At 39.9% G+C, this 13,778-nt stretch overlaps 1 pseudogene; it reads right to left on the reverse strand.

Moving 5' to 3' along the window:
- Nucleotides 1-5,149: 5,149 nt before the first annotated feature.
- On the reverse strand, nucleotides 5,150-5,246 carry LOC134480256 (U6 spliceosomal RNA; annotated as a pseudogene).
- Between the last annotated feature and the right edge of the window lie 8,532 nt (nucleotides 5,247-13,778).

Consider the following 13,778-nt stretch of genomic DNA (forward strand, 5'->3'; position numbering starts at 1 on the left):
TAAGATGTACAACCCACTGAGGGTTTTTGGTGTTTGTATATATAGGATTTGAGAGATGACCACTCTACATTGTACAACTGTATGTGAATTCATCTCTGGAAGATGCTAATTCTCCTGCTCTGAGTAGTAATACATATTTACAATTCTATTTCTAGGGATGAGACTCCATGAATTCACTTTCACTTTCCGAGACAGTTTTAATGTCCTTATGCTAATGTAGAACTCTGCATTTTAAATGTCAATGTCATGGTAAGCCTATTCTCCTCTTTTATTCATGTACATAATTAATTTTAACCTATATATAGACAGTATTAGTTTTAACACGATTTGTTAGTTTCTGCTTTTAAATGGAATATGCTACATTTCGATTTATATATCAATATTGTTTGATTAAAAGTTACCACTTTTCATCTTTTTCTAAGATTTAGACTCAACAGTTTAATTTTGAGCATCTGTCAATTTTTGAAAGCTAGAAACAGTCTATCAGAATGGGAAGGTCAGAGGCCTTATTGGGTGAGAATATTAATAGAATACATGTGCTATGAAGTAGGGGATAGAAGTGTAAGCACAGTAAGGAATGGTGATATATAAGGAAGTGTAGGGTTTGGATAACGAAAACAAAAAGATAAATAAATATCTATCATTTTCAGATCTAACTACTTTGCACACTAATTTAAGAATGTAGTAGTGGCTATTTAGAAGGTGGAGTGATTAAAGTAATGCAGTGCTCTTGTAGCATATGAAAGTTTTGTTTCCAGTACCCATGTGTGTGACCCAAAATTGTCTGTAACTCCAGCATCAAGGAATCTGATGCCTCTATACTCAGAGGGCACTTGAATCCTCATGCACTAAATACATGGACATGGACATTAAAATCAAATCAAATATTTTAAAAGTATAATTTATAAGAAAGAATACTTTAATGTCATGTACCATACATACATAGACAATGTTTCTCCCATAAGACAAGGGTTGTTAACTGAAAATCTCAGTGCCAAATGTGAGATATTTCCCTATGACTAAAGGAGGCTCCAGAGGGTCCTAACACAAAAAGAACATCTCCACTGCTCTTAGTTGTCTCCCTGAACCAAAGAGTATGACACTGTATCTGAAGACAAATATGATTCTGGCTGTAGCAAATGGAGAAATTATGTTGGAATTGACTTAGAAAATTTCCTTCCTGCTGGGTACTTTTCATTGTCTTTGGACCTGATGTGCAGCCTTCTGTGAAAGGAAAGTTATTGGTAGTTTTACCCAGCAAGTTATATTGAATGCTATAATGACTATTTGGCAGGCAAAATATGTCTACTGGTGTAATCATTGCACAAAAGTTCTTGGAGCAACCAATTCCCTTTATAATAGCTTTAAAGCTTGTACCACAAGAGAAAAGAATTCATGGCTGGAAATGTAAACTTGGTAAAAAAAATTGGCTGAGAAGCTGTTAGAGCCAAAGGTTTGGGAGTATCCAACTGCAGTTTGATTTTTTAAGGATATGCTATCAAACTGTTTTTTAAATATATATGTTTGTACATATACATTCGTGTTCTTCACTTTGCACATTAAAAACTTCTATGTGCAGAGGACATCAGAACATGCATGACTCATAACTTGTCCAAGTGCTCAGAATGAATGTTCAATGCTCATCCCTAAGTGAGGTATCTATAAATCCCTTTCAAGTTTCTGGTAAACTAGAGAAAAAGAGATTGAATGAATGAATTGAAATGAGTGCTAGAAGATGCTGTCTTCTGAACATGACATGGACAAGCTGATCATGAAATCAGAGAAGGTACATTGAACTTAGATAATGACTTGTTCAAAGTTCCCAGGTGAAGTGTGTGGGGAACTGGGGTAGGTAAGATCAAGAGAGATGGTACATGGTTAAAGAATAAGTTAATAATATTTATAAAAAAATAAATTCCACCACCTTTCTAAAACTTTGACATTTTCTACCCAATAATATAGGCGCTTTTAGTGTCTTATTTTTTATAAACGTTTATAAATTGTTTATAAATGATTCTTCGCTCTATTTCACTTCCACTACTGTGTCAACTAAATATACCTGTTTAACAAATTATATTTAAGTATACTTGGGGTTTACTGTATAACATTTTAAACTACTACAAATTTCCTTTAAGTATTACATGATTCATAGGGAATAAATGCTTAGGAAGCAAACATTTTGACTCATCCCCTCTATTATTTCTGCAACTAACATGTGTTTTACTTCTTGTGCAACAAATCCCTTATTATGTCCTCACTACTTTTTCTTATTTTAAAGGAATTTATCAGCTCGGCCAATTAAAATGAGGGAAAGAGTGTTCTCTGCATTCATTATCATTATCATCATATCTTGTTCTGTACATTTATATTTTAGGTTCAATTAACATCGGTTGTTACATTACATGTATCCTATATTTTGAATTCCTTTAACATTTTTTATAGTACTCAAAAACACTGAATTTATAATCTTTTTTTCTGATTCTTTAGAAAAATATATAACTTTACTTAACTACCTTTGTGAGCTATCAAATTTAGTCCTTGAAGGGGTGTGGTGGTGTTGGTGGTGGTTATGGTGTGTGTTTGTATTTGTGTGTGCTTGTGTGTTTGTATAATGCTCTTTTTTGTCAGCATTTGTAAGCTAGCATCTCAATATCTTTTGCACAGCATAGTTCCTAATAAACGTTAAATAAACAGTACAGTGCCCTATTTTCTTTATGCTGAGTTATTTTTCAGAAGGTCAAAGATGTTATACTTTTCATTATTTATGTTATTTGGCATTTGAAGATGTAATGGATGTCATATCTTTAAATATATTATATACAGCAGAATAATCATAAATATTTAAAGTGTTTGGCATTGTTCACAACTCTTGGAGGCAAAGTGATTTATTCATAAATTACCTCATGTAGGAAGATGCTGTGGGCCTCAAATTTTGTTCTAACAATTGTGTACTATAATGTCTCTGGCTCAACTTTAGCACAAGGCAACATACCCAGAGTATAAACACAATTCTCAATCTGCTGAGATATCCCCACAGACCTGAGGAATTCAGAAATGAATTTCAAAATTCTGCTATAAGTCATGAATTTTTTTGAAAATAAAAGTGTAGGCTAGTTAATTTCATGACACATTTCAGAAGTGAAATGTTAATGAACCTTTTTGAGAGACCAGGAATCAAGGAATAATACCACATACCTACAGTAAGTGAGTAGAAAGAGCAGGTGGAAACTACAATGTCCTCGATAGCTTCTTAGACATTGATCCTTGGGCAGAGAATATCTGCATTTGAGATTCCCATGGTTGGCAAAATCAGCTAGATAGTCTTTAGAAATAGAAAAGTCCAATTCAGAGGTATAGGTATTGTACTTGGAATGATATGTTGTTCTGGTACAAAGAAAAGACAATTAACTTGACAAGAATTTTCATAAGATTTAATAAAACATCTATATGTGGAAGAGCAGTGTGAGATAGAGAGGAGAGAAAGGGACCAGAGAAAGAGAAGGAGAGGCAGAGAGAAAGTGAGAGGGACAGTGACAGGGTGAGGAAGGAGAAAGGGGGGAGAGAGAGAGAGAGAGAGAGAGAGAGAGAGAGAGAGAGAGAGAGAGAGGGAAGAGAGAGAGAGAAGAGAGAGAGAGAGAGAGAGAATATGAATGAGTCATCCCATGAGAGTAAATGTGATCCTTCATTAACATTAAGGGAAAATTACTGTTCTTATGTAGATTGTCCTTTATGAGGGATGGTGATTTACTAGACATGAGTAGCTCATCACTTTCTTCTGTATTATATTTTATAGCATCATTCATCTTTCCCTGAGGTTGGCCATTTGTGATGAAACATCTGTCACCATGATGAGTTAGACCCTAGGTATTCAGAGAAAGTGTTAGAAGTCACAATGTCAGTCTCCAAGTATTCAGGATCTGTTATTAGAAGTCCAGAAGTCCTCAGTAGTCATTAACTGATGCTGCTGGCAATGCCTGATATCCACAAGAGAACACCATAAAGAGGTTAAGTAACTTATTTGCCTGAGTCCAGCTACAGTGTGGCTCACGGCCAACAGAGGAGGTTTGGAGTCAGTGAAAGAAGAAAACTGACATGATCTGAGGGTGAATCATGATCGTTGGGAGTTTATTTAAAAATCTAAACATTTGTATTCTATATTTGTACAATTAGCCATAGGTATTATGGAAGGAAGACTTAATGGTTTCATGAAGACTACTATCGTTCCACATACTGCTCTTAATCAATTTTAGCCCCAGTTGTCAACATGCAGAATGTAGGAGGCAATCAAATCTGTTTTAGTATTTTTCTTTAAAGGAAAAGCAATAAGTTGAGCCAGCATCTAATTTCAAATTGTTCTCAAAGGTTCAATAAACCTGTAAAGTGCCCCTTTACCCTTCCTCCTACAAGTTCTGCACCACTGTGGTCAGTCTCTGTGCTCAGCGATAGTGAACATTGAGTCCGGAGAAACAAACCCATAAAGAAAATTTTCATCATCTCAAGTGTTTTTGCAGTGTTTTTCTGCCATGTGGCATAATAAGCATTAGGTTGTTTTCTAATTACCTTCCATTGTGCCTTAGTCTTAAAATATGGGCCTTACTCTTACATACCCTTCCCTAAGGTAATGTCCTGATACCTTAATTTTTTTCTAATATGCCATATCTTCTTTTTTTATTGGATATTTTTTTTATTTACCCTTCAATTCTTATTCCCTTTTCTGGTTTCCCAGCCATAAGGCCCCATCCCATCCCACTCTGCTTCTTCTATAAGAGTGTTCCCCCCTCCCACTCCCACCACAACATTGCCCTACACTGGGGGGGTTTAGCTGTGTCAGTATCAAGGGCTTCCCCTTCAATTCATGTCCAACCGTGCCATCATCTGCTACATATGCAGCTGGAACCATGAATCTGTCCATGCATAGTCTTTGGGTAGTGGTTTAGTCCCTGGGAACTCTGGCTTGTTGCTATTGCTCTTCTTATTGGGTTGCATGTACCTTCAGTTCCTCCAATACTTTGTCTAATCCCTCCAATGGGGACCCCATTCTCAGTTCAATGGTTTGCTGCTAGCATTCTCCTCTGTATTTGACATGCTCTGGCTAAGCCTCTGGGGAAAGAGCTGTAATAGGCTCCTGTCAGCATGCACTTCTTAACTCAAAAATATGAAACACATCATGAATTTGTGTGTCATCCTTGTGGAGGGTCCATGATGTATCATTCCAATTTTAGTATATGTACTGCTGAGGCAAGCAAATGCCATACCATCTTATCCTTCAATGTATGTTCTTGTATATGAAAGATTTTTAACAGAATCTGCATCTTGTAGGATATATCAGTTCTTGCCATTCATCCTGAAAGTCACTTACACAGGAAATTAATGACAGGTACTATTGTATACATATTGACTGAACTTTTGTCCTCAACTGTCAAGGCCCCACATTCTGGGTCTGGGCTCATTGTTTCTCTTGATTACATTCTTTCATCCTTGCCAGCAGATGCTTAAAGTTTCCTGAAACCATCTTTCAGTTAATAAATCTTTACCTTCTCTATTCTTGGTGCAAACAGGGGTGTGTTTTGGGGATTCTAGTGTAGGAGTAGACAGAGATATAGTACTATATGGTCCCATGATGGTGAAGTTTTTTCCATTGAATTATTTTGATTATAGAGATAGCTGTTGTATATACTCACATGGTCTTCCAAGGCCCATACAAAATTTGCCAGAGGGATTCGGAAACTCAAAACACATAGTGAATCATCAAAGATGAAAGTAAAATTATGATGTGATCTAGAATCAGTGATGTTGATAGGCTGGAAAATTTCAAGCAGCAGTGGTCAACATGTGGTCCATGTTCATTGTTAAGTAGTTGTACTTGAACATTAAGTAAGCCGAAGGTGAAAAATAGGATTAAGAAAAAGAAGCAATAAGAAGAAAGAGAACCTAAACTAACAGAGAAAAGGTACCCAAAAGCTGTCCTAACAAGAAGATCTGTACTAATTCCCGAGTTATACACTGTCAGGTTGAATCTTTTGTTTGATTTTTCAGAGATTTTCCCCCTATTTCTTTTGAATTATTGATGCAGAAACAAAAAAGTTTCGTTAATAAGGGCATATGCAGGTCTGACTTCTGCAGAAAGGTTATCTAGGGTTTTTCTTGTTTTGGAGGACCATTTCTGTCAAGAGCTGAGGCGTTGTTTGTACATCTTTAGTAGAGACTGTGGTCTTCTAGGTTATGGGATAGGAAAGGTAATTCTTAATATTAATTTTTGCAGCTGTGATCATCCTTGACCAAAATAATTCTCTGAGATTATTCCAAAGTTGCCCACTTCTGACCAGTTTCTGCCTAGAACTACAGACATTTTGTTTTTCTTATATTTTCTGCTAGGGACTAAACATAGAAATTTCTTCTTTAGAGAAGTTCAGATGGAGAAAAGAATCAGGGATGGGAAATCTTCTAAATCTCTTAAGTATGGCACCCTCTTGAGTTTTAGGGCTACATATAGGTCTTAGCCACACAGAAAGTAGTTGCCTTTCTCATTAAGTGTTACTCCACTGCTTGGTTTCTGAATCTAAATGAACTATAATCTGTTGTAATTTACTAGGATAGAAAAGTCCTACGGTCTGAGGAATAGAATCATTCCTCTCTGGTGTTTGCAGAAGTGATTGGAATAAAGGAGGGGCATTTCATAAATATGGCCATGATCAGCTTCCATATCTATCCAAGCACTTTCATTGGTTTTTAACTTTCTCCTCATACCATTCTTTTCACCTCAGGCAAATTCTGTTATTTCCTTTTTGAAATTTTGGACAAGACTTCATACTGTATCCTTTGGTAACCTGCATTTTCTCATATAGACATGGCTCATCGGTCACTCACAGATCTCTGTCTGTCTCTGCCTTACAAGGACTGAAATTATACTGCAAAGCCACTATGCTTATAATTTTTAATCAATTTCTTTCATAACTTTACTTTTTGTTATTTCAAAAAAGTATTTTAAATGCATATGGGTATTTTACCAAAAACCATGTTCTGTGTAACATGTGTAAACCTACTGGATTTAGAGTCCAGAAGTGTTGGGAGTAATGCCCTTCAAATCCTCCATTATTGATATTATTATGATGGTTGATTAAGTATGACTGGGTTAAATGAAAATCCCTGGCCAGCTGCAGAACACTAATACAAATCTTATGGTCAAGATGAATAATGATATGATAAAGTTGTGACCTTGCTGAGAAATACATCTGACATCAAGATACCCAATGTGATGACCTGCAACCTTTCTGAAAAAACAACATCCTGCTGATCAATAGATATGACAAACCTGTGACCTTTCTAACACCATGTCAACACTAGCCAATTCTCTGACCACACGAATACTGTGTCCTTGGCCTGACTAAATGTTTCAAACTTCCCCCCTCCCTCCGTTACCCCCTTATGGTATAAATTCAGCCTTGGGAAAAAATAAAATTGTTGCCTTGATCGAACTCTTGTCTTGGCCTCCTTCTTCATGTCTCTTTTCCCCACATTCTCTTCCAGGTACCCTCAGGACCGTTGTTGATCAATGGCGCCCAGCATGAACTGTTTGGAGGTCTCCTGGAGGAGAACATTGTCCCCCATGAGTAGACAGGCCTGTCTTCCTTGTTTGGTTGAGCCTTTGCTCCCTCTCGGAGCTTTTGCCCCCCTAGGAGGTTTTGCTCCCCCTCAGAGACTTTGCTTCCCACCTTGGAGCCTTTGCTCCCCTGCTTCTGGAAACCATGGACTGCCCGACCTTGGTTAAGAAGCTTAGGGTGTTTCTCCCCAGACGACACAGATCTTAGTGGTGAGAGATGAGACAAGAATTCTACAGTCACCTTTTGTGACAGGACTCAGGGAGTCACTCAGGACATGAAGAATATGGTTAAGAAAAAGATTTAAAGAAATTATTATACTTTGTAGGAAATATTTGTCCATAGTTACCCCAGGAGGGAACAATTGACACAAAAGATAGTGCAGAGTTAGTTACTGTTTTATGGGCCAGCTAATCCTGTTGCTGAAGTCTGCCCTTTGTAATGAATAAAAGTTCCATGCTTTTTGGGTTCAAGGTTGCCTCTCCCTGCATTGGTGAGCAACCCCACATACGTGGATTGAAAACCATATACACTCATGCTACTGCAGCAGTCACTTTGTCAATCTGTGCTCTGTGGGTGGTGCTCCTGGTGTAAGGCCACAATGGGTTTTTACAACACTTTGTTGCATCAGCTTGGAACTGGGCTCCCCCAGACCACAATTGGCCAAGAGATCAGAGGTAAGCTCAAGCAAATCTGTGTTCTGTGTTCTGTGTTAATTTCTTTTTTGTCTCTGTGTCATGTTGTCTCCTCATTGTTTCATGTTGTCTTATGTTGTCTGTGTCTGCTGTCTGGAGTGTTCGAGGCCCTTCAGAGGGGTGCTTGAGTCCTCTACTGTAGAGGGGTTAGTGTCCCCTCAGTGGATGCTGTGGGTCCTGTGACGGGCTTATGGCTGTGACAGGAGGACATGTTAGTTGTCACAGGCCACAGGCCCTAAAGGATGCTCTAGGAGAAAGGAATCTAGAGAAAACTCTAGAATCCCTTTGGGAGGTGGGATCAGACAGTCCACCTCATCCCAGAAGCAGCTAAGGTTAAGCTGATGTTTGGGCCACGTACTGAATGCATCAGGCATCTGTGGAAATTGCATATAGGATGCATTGTCTTCATCTTGTTTGTCTAGTATGATTTCTGTGATATAGTCGAGAATCTTTTGGCTTTTGTTTCACTTTTGGACTTGGACTGACAACTGTGTTTGAAATCATGCACTGACGACTGTGTTTAAAATCATGGACTTAAGACTGTGTTTGAAACCATGGAACTGTTTGTGTTGTTTGCCAATGAGTTTTACTTGGTCCTCTTGGTGCTTAACTTGGGAATGATTTGCTTGAGAGCAATTATTTTCAACCTGGGAGTTTTGTCTTTCTCTCTTGAGCCTCCTCCCCAAGGAGAAATGCTTCTCCCTTTGCTTCCCTAGTACAGTCTAGCTACTTTTAACAGTTCATGACACATGTCTATGGACTCCAGGTTAGCGAGTGATCATGTCTGAAGCAGGAATCCTGATGAAAGGATGTCCCTTTTGCTTAGGCCTTCACAGCTTCTAAGGAAGGGACAGCACAGAGTAGGGAAGTGTGGGGCTAAGGGTGGCAGGTGAGCAGGCCTACTAGCAAGCAAGTTGCAGGCTGCTCATGGGCAGTGGCACAGCTCAGGCCAAGCTGGCAAAAGAGGAGTCTCAAGGCAAAGGGGCTGCTGGCTGGGGCTAGCGCTTTGACAGCAAATAGATAGTAGAGAGTTAGTGGTTGTTTTAAAGATTATTATGAGCCCTGAAAGAAATTCCAACCGCTATCTTCAGTAGCCAGACTTTCAACACTTGCTCACAGAAGGAGATCGTTCATTAAGAGAAGTTTTTGAGGGAGCCTGCCTTATCTGCTAGACCTATTCCAAGAGAGGAGTCAGTCTCCAACATTAAGTACATTCCCTGTTAGTCATCATTGATGTAGAAAGTGCCTCTGTTCCTATCCATGAAGTAATTAGTTCCTGCTCCTTTGGTAAAAATGCCCCAGGTTGAGGGGCAGGAGCCCCTAAAATAGTTTCAGAAACTCTGCAGCACACTGCGAGGAACTTTGATTTGCCAGACAGAACAGGCTTTTTTCTAGGATGATTACAGGAGAAAATCTTGGCACCAGCTCTTCAGCTTACTCCAACTGGAGGCTGTGGCCAAGGTCAGGATCAATGTTTTCTTTTCCATGGCCCTCCAACCCAGTAAGACAGCTTGATGAAGGGCAAATACTGAAGTCCTGGAATTCAGAGGTACAGGGGAGGGCTGTAGTTCTATTAAAGGTCAGTATTACAGTGTTAGCAACTTCTTTATTGGTTGTAAGAGGCAGGAAGCCCAACTCAATTGTGACCCCTGCCTCAGGAATGTCAGCAGAAAGAGTCCTTATAACAAGTTATCTTTAACTATAGCTTGCACTCTGATACCCAAGGCTTCAATCAGATCACACCCCCCTGGGTGAGCCTCCTTCAATACTCAGAAGCTATCTTCTCCTGGTCTTTTGACACAGGTCACCAGGCATGTCAGACAGCCTGGATAACCCCCCCCAAAGTGAACAAGCCATACAATACTTTCATCAGTCTGTTGGCATCTAGCACCCAGGTCCTAACCATCTCTCCATCCTTTTGTAATTCTTACTGGAACCCTAGGGTCATTCTGAGGCTGAGTCTCTTGAAAGGCAGAGCCACTAACCTGACACTGAATGGAGGTACTCCTTAAGGGAAAGTCTAAGTCCAGACAGACAGCCGATAACCTGCCCCTCTGCTTGCCTTTCTGTTTTATAGGCACAAGGCTTGTACTTATGTATGCAATGGCCTTTTTGTCCCAAGAAAGCTTCCTCATTTAGCTGTGTGACTGAATGCTACTTGTCACCTGATCTGTTTGTTCCACCAGCTCTCAGCAGGCCAACCCCTAGCTTTCTTGCCTGGCCCCTTTCCTCTGTTCTTAAGAATTTTGTCACCAGGCTTCTCCATGAGATAGGAATAAAGTATCACTCATAGCAAGAATTTCTATGTCTCGCATGCTTCTTGCCAGCGGAAAGTCGCGCGCGGGACATTTGGTGCCGAGAAACCCGGGACAAAAACATCGCCGGTGCTACGAGAGGCCTCCGTTTCATGGAAGAAATTCAGAAGCTATGGAATACAGGTGTTTTAAAAAATCAAGATAATCCCAGACCCGGTGAGAGAGAGACCCAACCGCCTGGTCAGGTGGGCACTCCTGAGGCTGCAGAGCAGAAGAGACCACCAACACTGCTCACCCCTGCCCACATCCCTGGCCCAAGAGGAAACTGTATAAGGCCTCTGGGCTCCCGTGGGGGAGGGCCCAGGAGCGGCAGGACCCCGCCGGACCCTGAAGGAAACAGACCGGATAAACAGTTCTCTGCACCCAAATCCCGTGGGAGGGAGAGCTAAACCTTCAGAGAGGCGGACAAGCCTGGGAAACCAGAAGAGACTGCTCCCTGCACACACATCTCGGACGCCAGAGGAAAAAGCCAAAGACCATCTGGAACCCTGGTGCACTGAAGCTCCCGGAAGGGGCGGCACAGGTCTTCCTGGTTGCTGCCCCTGCAGAGAGCCCCTGGGCAGCACCCCACGAGCAAACCTGAGCCTCTGGACCACAGGTAAGACCAAATTTTCTGCTGCAAGAAAGCTGCCTGGTGACCTCAAGACACAGGCCCACAGGAACAGCTGAAGACCTGTAGAGAGGAAAAACTACACGCCCGAAAGCAGAACACTCTGTCCCCATAACTGACTGAAAGAAAGGAAAACAGGTCTACAGCACTCCTGACACACAGGCTTATAGGACAGTCTAGCCACTGTCAGAAACAGCAGAACAAAGTAACACTAGAGATAATCTGATGGCGAGAGGCAAGCGCAGGAACCCAAGCAACAGAAACCAAGACTACATGCCATCATCGGAGCCCAATTCTCCCACCAAAACAAACATGGAATATCCAAACACACCAGAAAAGCAAGATCTAGTTTCAAAATCATATTTGATCATGATGCTGGAGGACTTCAAGAAAGACATGAACACACTTAGGGAAGCACAGGAAAACATTAATAAACAAGTAAAAGCCTACAGAGAGGAATCGCAAAAATCCCTGAAAGAATTCCAGGAAAACACAATCAAACAGTTGAAGGAATTAAAAATGGAAATAGAAGCAATCAAGAAAGAACACATGGAAACAACCCTGGATATAGAAAACCAAAAGAAGAGACAAGGAGCTGTAGATACAAGCTTCACCAACAGAATACAAGAGATGGAAGAGAGAATCTCAGGAGCAGAAGATTCCATAGAAATCATTGACTCAACTGTCAAAGATAATGTAAAGCGGAAAAAGCTACTGGTCCAAAACATACAGGAAATCCAGGACTCAATGAGAAGATCAAACCTAAGGATAATAGGTATAGAAGAGAGTGAAGACTCCCAGCTCAAAGGACCAGTAAATATCTTCAACAAAATCATAGAAGAAAACTTCCCTAACCTAAAAAAAGAGATACCCATAGACATACAAGAAGCCTACAGAACTCCAAATAGATTGGACCAGAAAAGAAACACCTCCCGTCACATAATTGTCAAAACACCAAACGCACAAAATAAAGAAAGAATATTAAAAGCAGTAAGGGAAAAAGGTCAAGTAACATATAAAGGGAGACCTATCAGAATCACACCAGACTTCTCGCCAGAAACTATGAAGGCCAGAAGATCCTGGACTGATGTCATACAGACACTAAGAGAACACAAATGCCAGCCCAGGTTACTGTATCCAGCAAAACTCTCAATTAACATTGATGGAGAAACCAAGATATTCCATGACAAAACGAAATTTACACAATATCTTTCTACAAATCCAGCACTACAAAGGATAATAAATGGTAAAGCCCAACATAAGGAGGCAAGCTATACCCTAGAAGAAGCAAGAAACTAATCGTCTTGGCAACAAAACAAAGAGAATGAAAGCACACAAACATAACCTCACATCCAAATATGAATATAACGGGAAGCAATAATCACTATTCCTTAATATCTCTCAATATCAATGGCCTCAACTCCCCAATAAAAAGACATAGATTAACAAACTGGATACGCAACGAGGACCCTGCATTCTGCTGCCTACAGGAAACACACCTCAGAGACAAAGACAGACACTACCTCAGAGTGAAAGGCTGGAAAACAACTTTCCAAGCAAATGGTCAGAAGAAGCAAGCTGGAGTAGCCATTCTAATATCAAATAAAATCAATTTCCAACTAAAAGTCATCAAAAAAGATAAGGAAGGACACTTCATATTCATCAAAGGAAAAATCAACCAAGATGAACTCTCAATCCTAAATATCTATGCCCCAAATACAAGGGCACCTACATATGTAAAAGAAACCTTACTAAAGCTCAAAACACACATTGCACCTCACACAATAATAGTGGGAGATTTCAACACCCCACTCTCATCAATGGACAGATCATGGAAACAGAAATTAAACAGTGATGTAGACAGACTAAGAGAAGTCATGAGCCAAATGGACTTAACGGATATTTATAGAACATTCTATCCTAAAGCAAAAGGATATACCTTCTTCTCAGCTCCTCATGGTACTTTCTCCAAAATTGACCATATAATTGGTCAAAAAACGGGCCTCAACAGGTACAGAAAGATAGAAATAATCCCATGCGTGCTATCGGACCACCACGGCCTAAAACTGGTCTTCAATAATAATAAGGGAAGAATGCCCACATATACGTGGAAATTGAACAATGCTCTACTCAATGATAACCTGGTCAAGGAAGAAATAAAAAAAGAAATTAAAAACTTTTTAGAATTTAATGAAAATGAAGATACAACATACTCAAACTTATGGGACACAATGAAAGCTGTGCTAAGAGGAAAACTCATAGCGCTGAGTGCCTGCAGAAAGAAACAGGAAAGAGCATATGTCAGCAGCTTGACAGCACACCTAAAAGCTCTAGAACAAAAAGAAGCAAATACACCCAGGAGGAGTAGAAGGCAGGAAATAATCAAACTCAGAGCTGAAATCAACCAAGTAGAAACAAAAAGGACCATAGAAAGAATCAACAGAACTAAAAGTTGGTTCTTTGAGAAAATCAACAAGATAGATAAACCCTTAGCCAGACTAACGAGAGGACACAGAGAGTGTGTCCAAATTAACAAAATCAGAAATGAAAAGGGAGACAT

Source organism: Rattus norvegicus, chromosome 8 (genome assembly GCF_021556685.1).
Source record: "Rattus norvegicus strain SHRSP/BbbUtx chromosome 8, alternate assembly SHRSP_T2T, whole genome shotgun sequence".
NCBI lineage: Eukaryota > Metazoa > Chordata > Mammalia > Rodentia > Muridae > Rattus > Rattus norvegicus.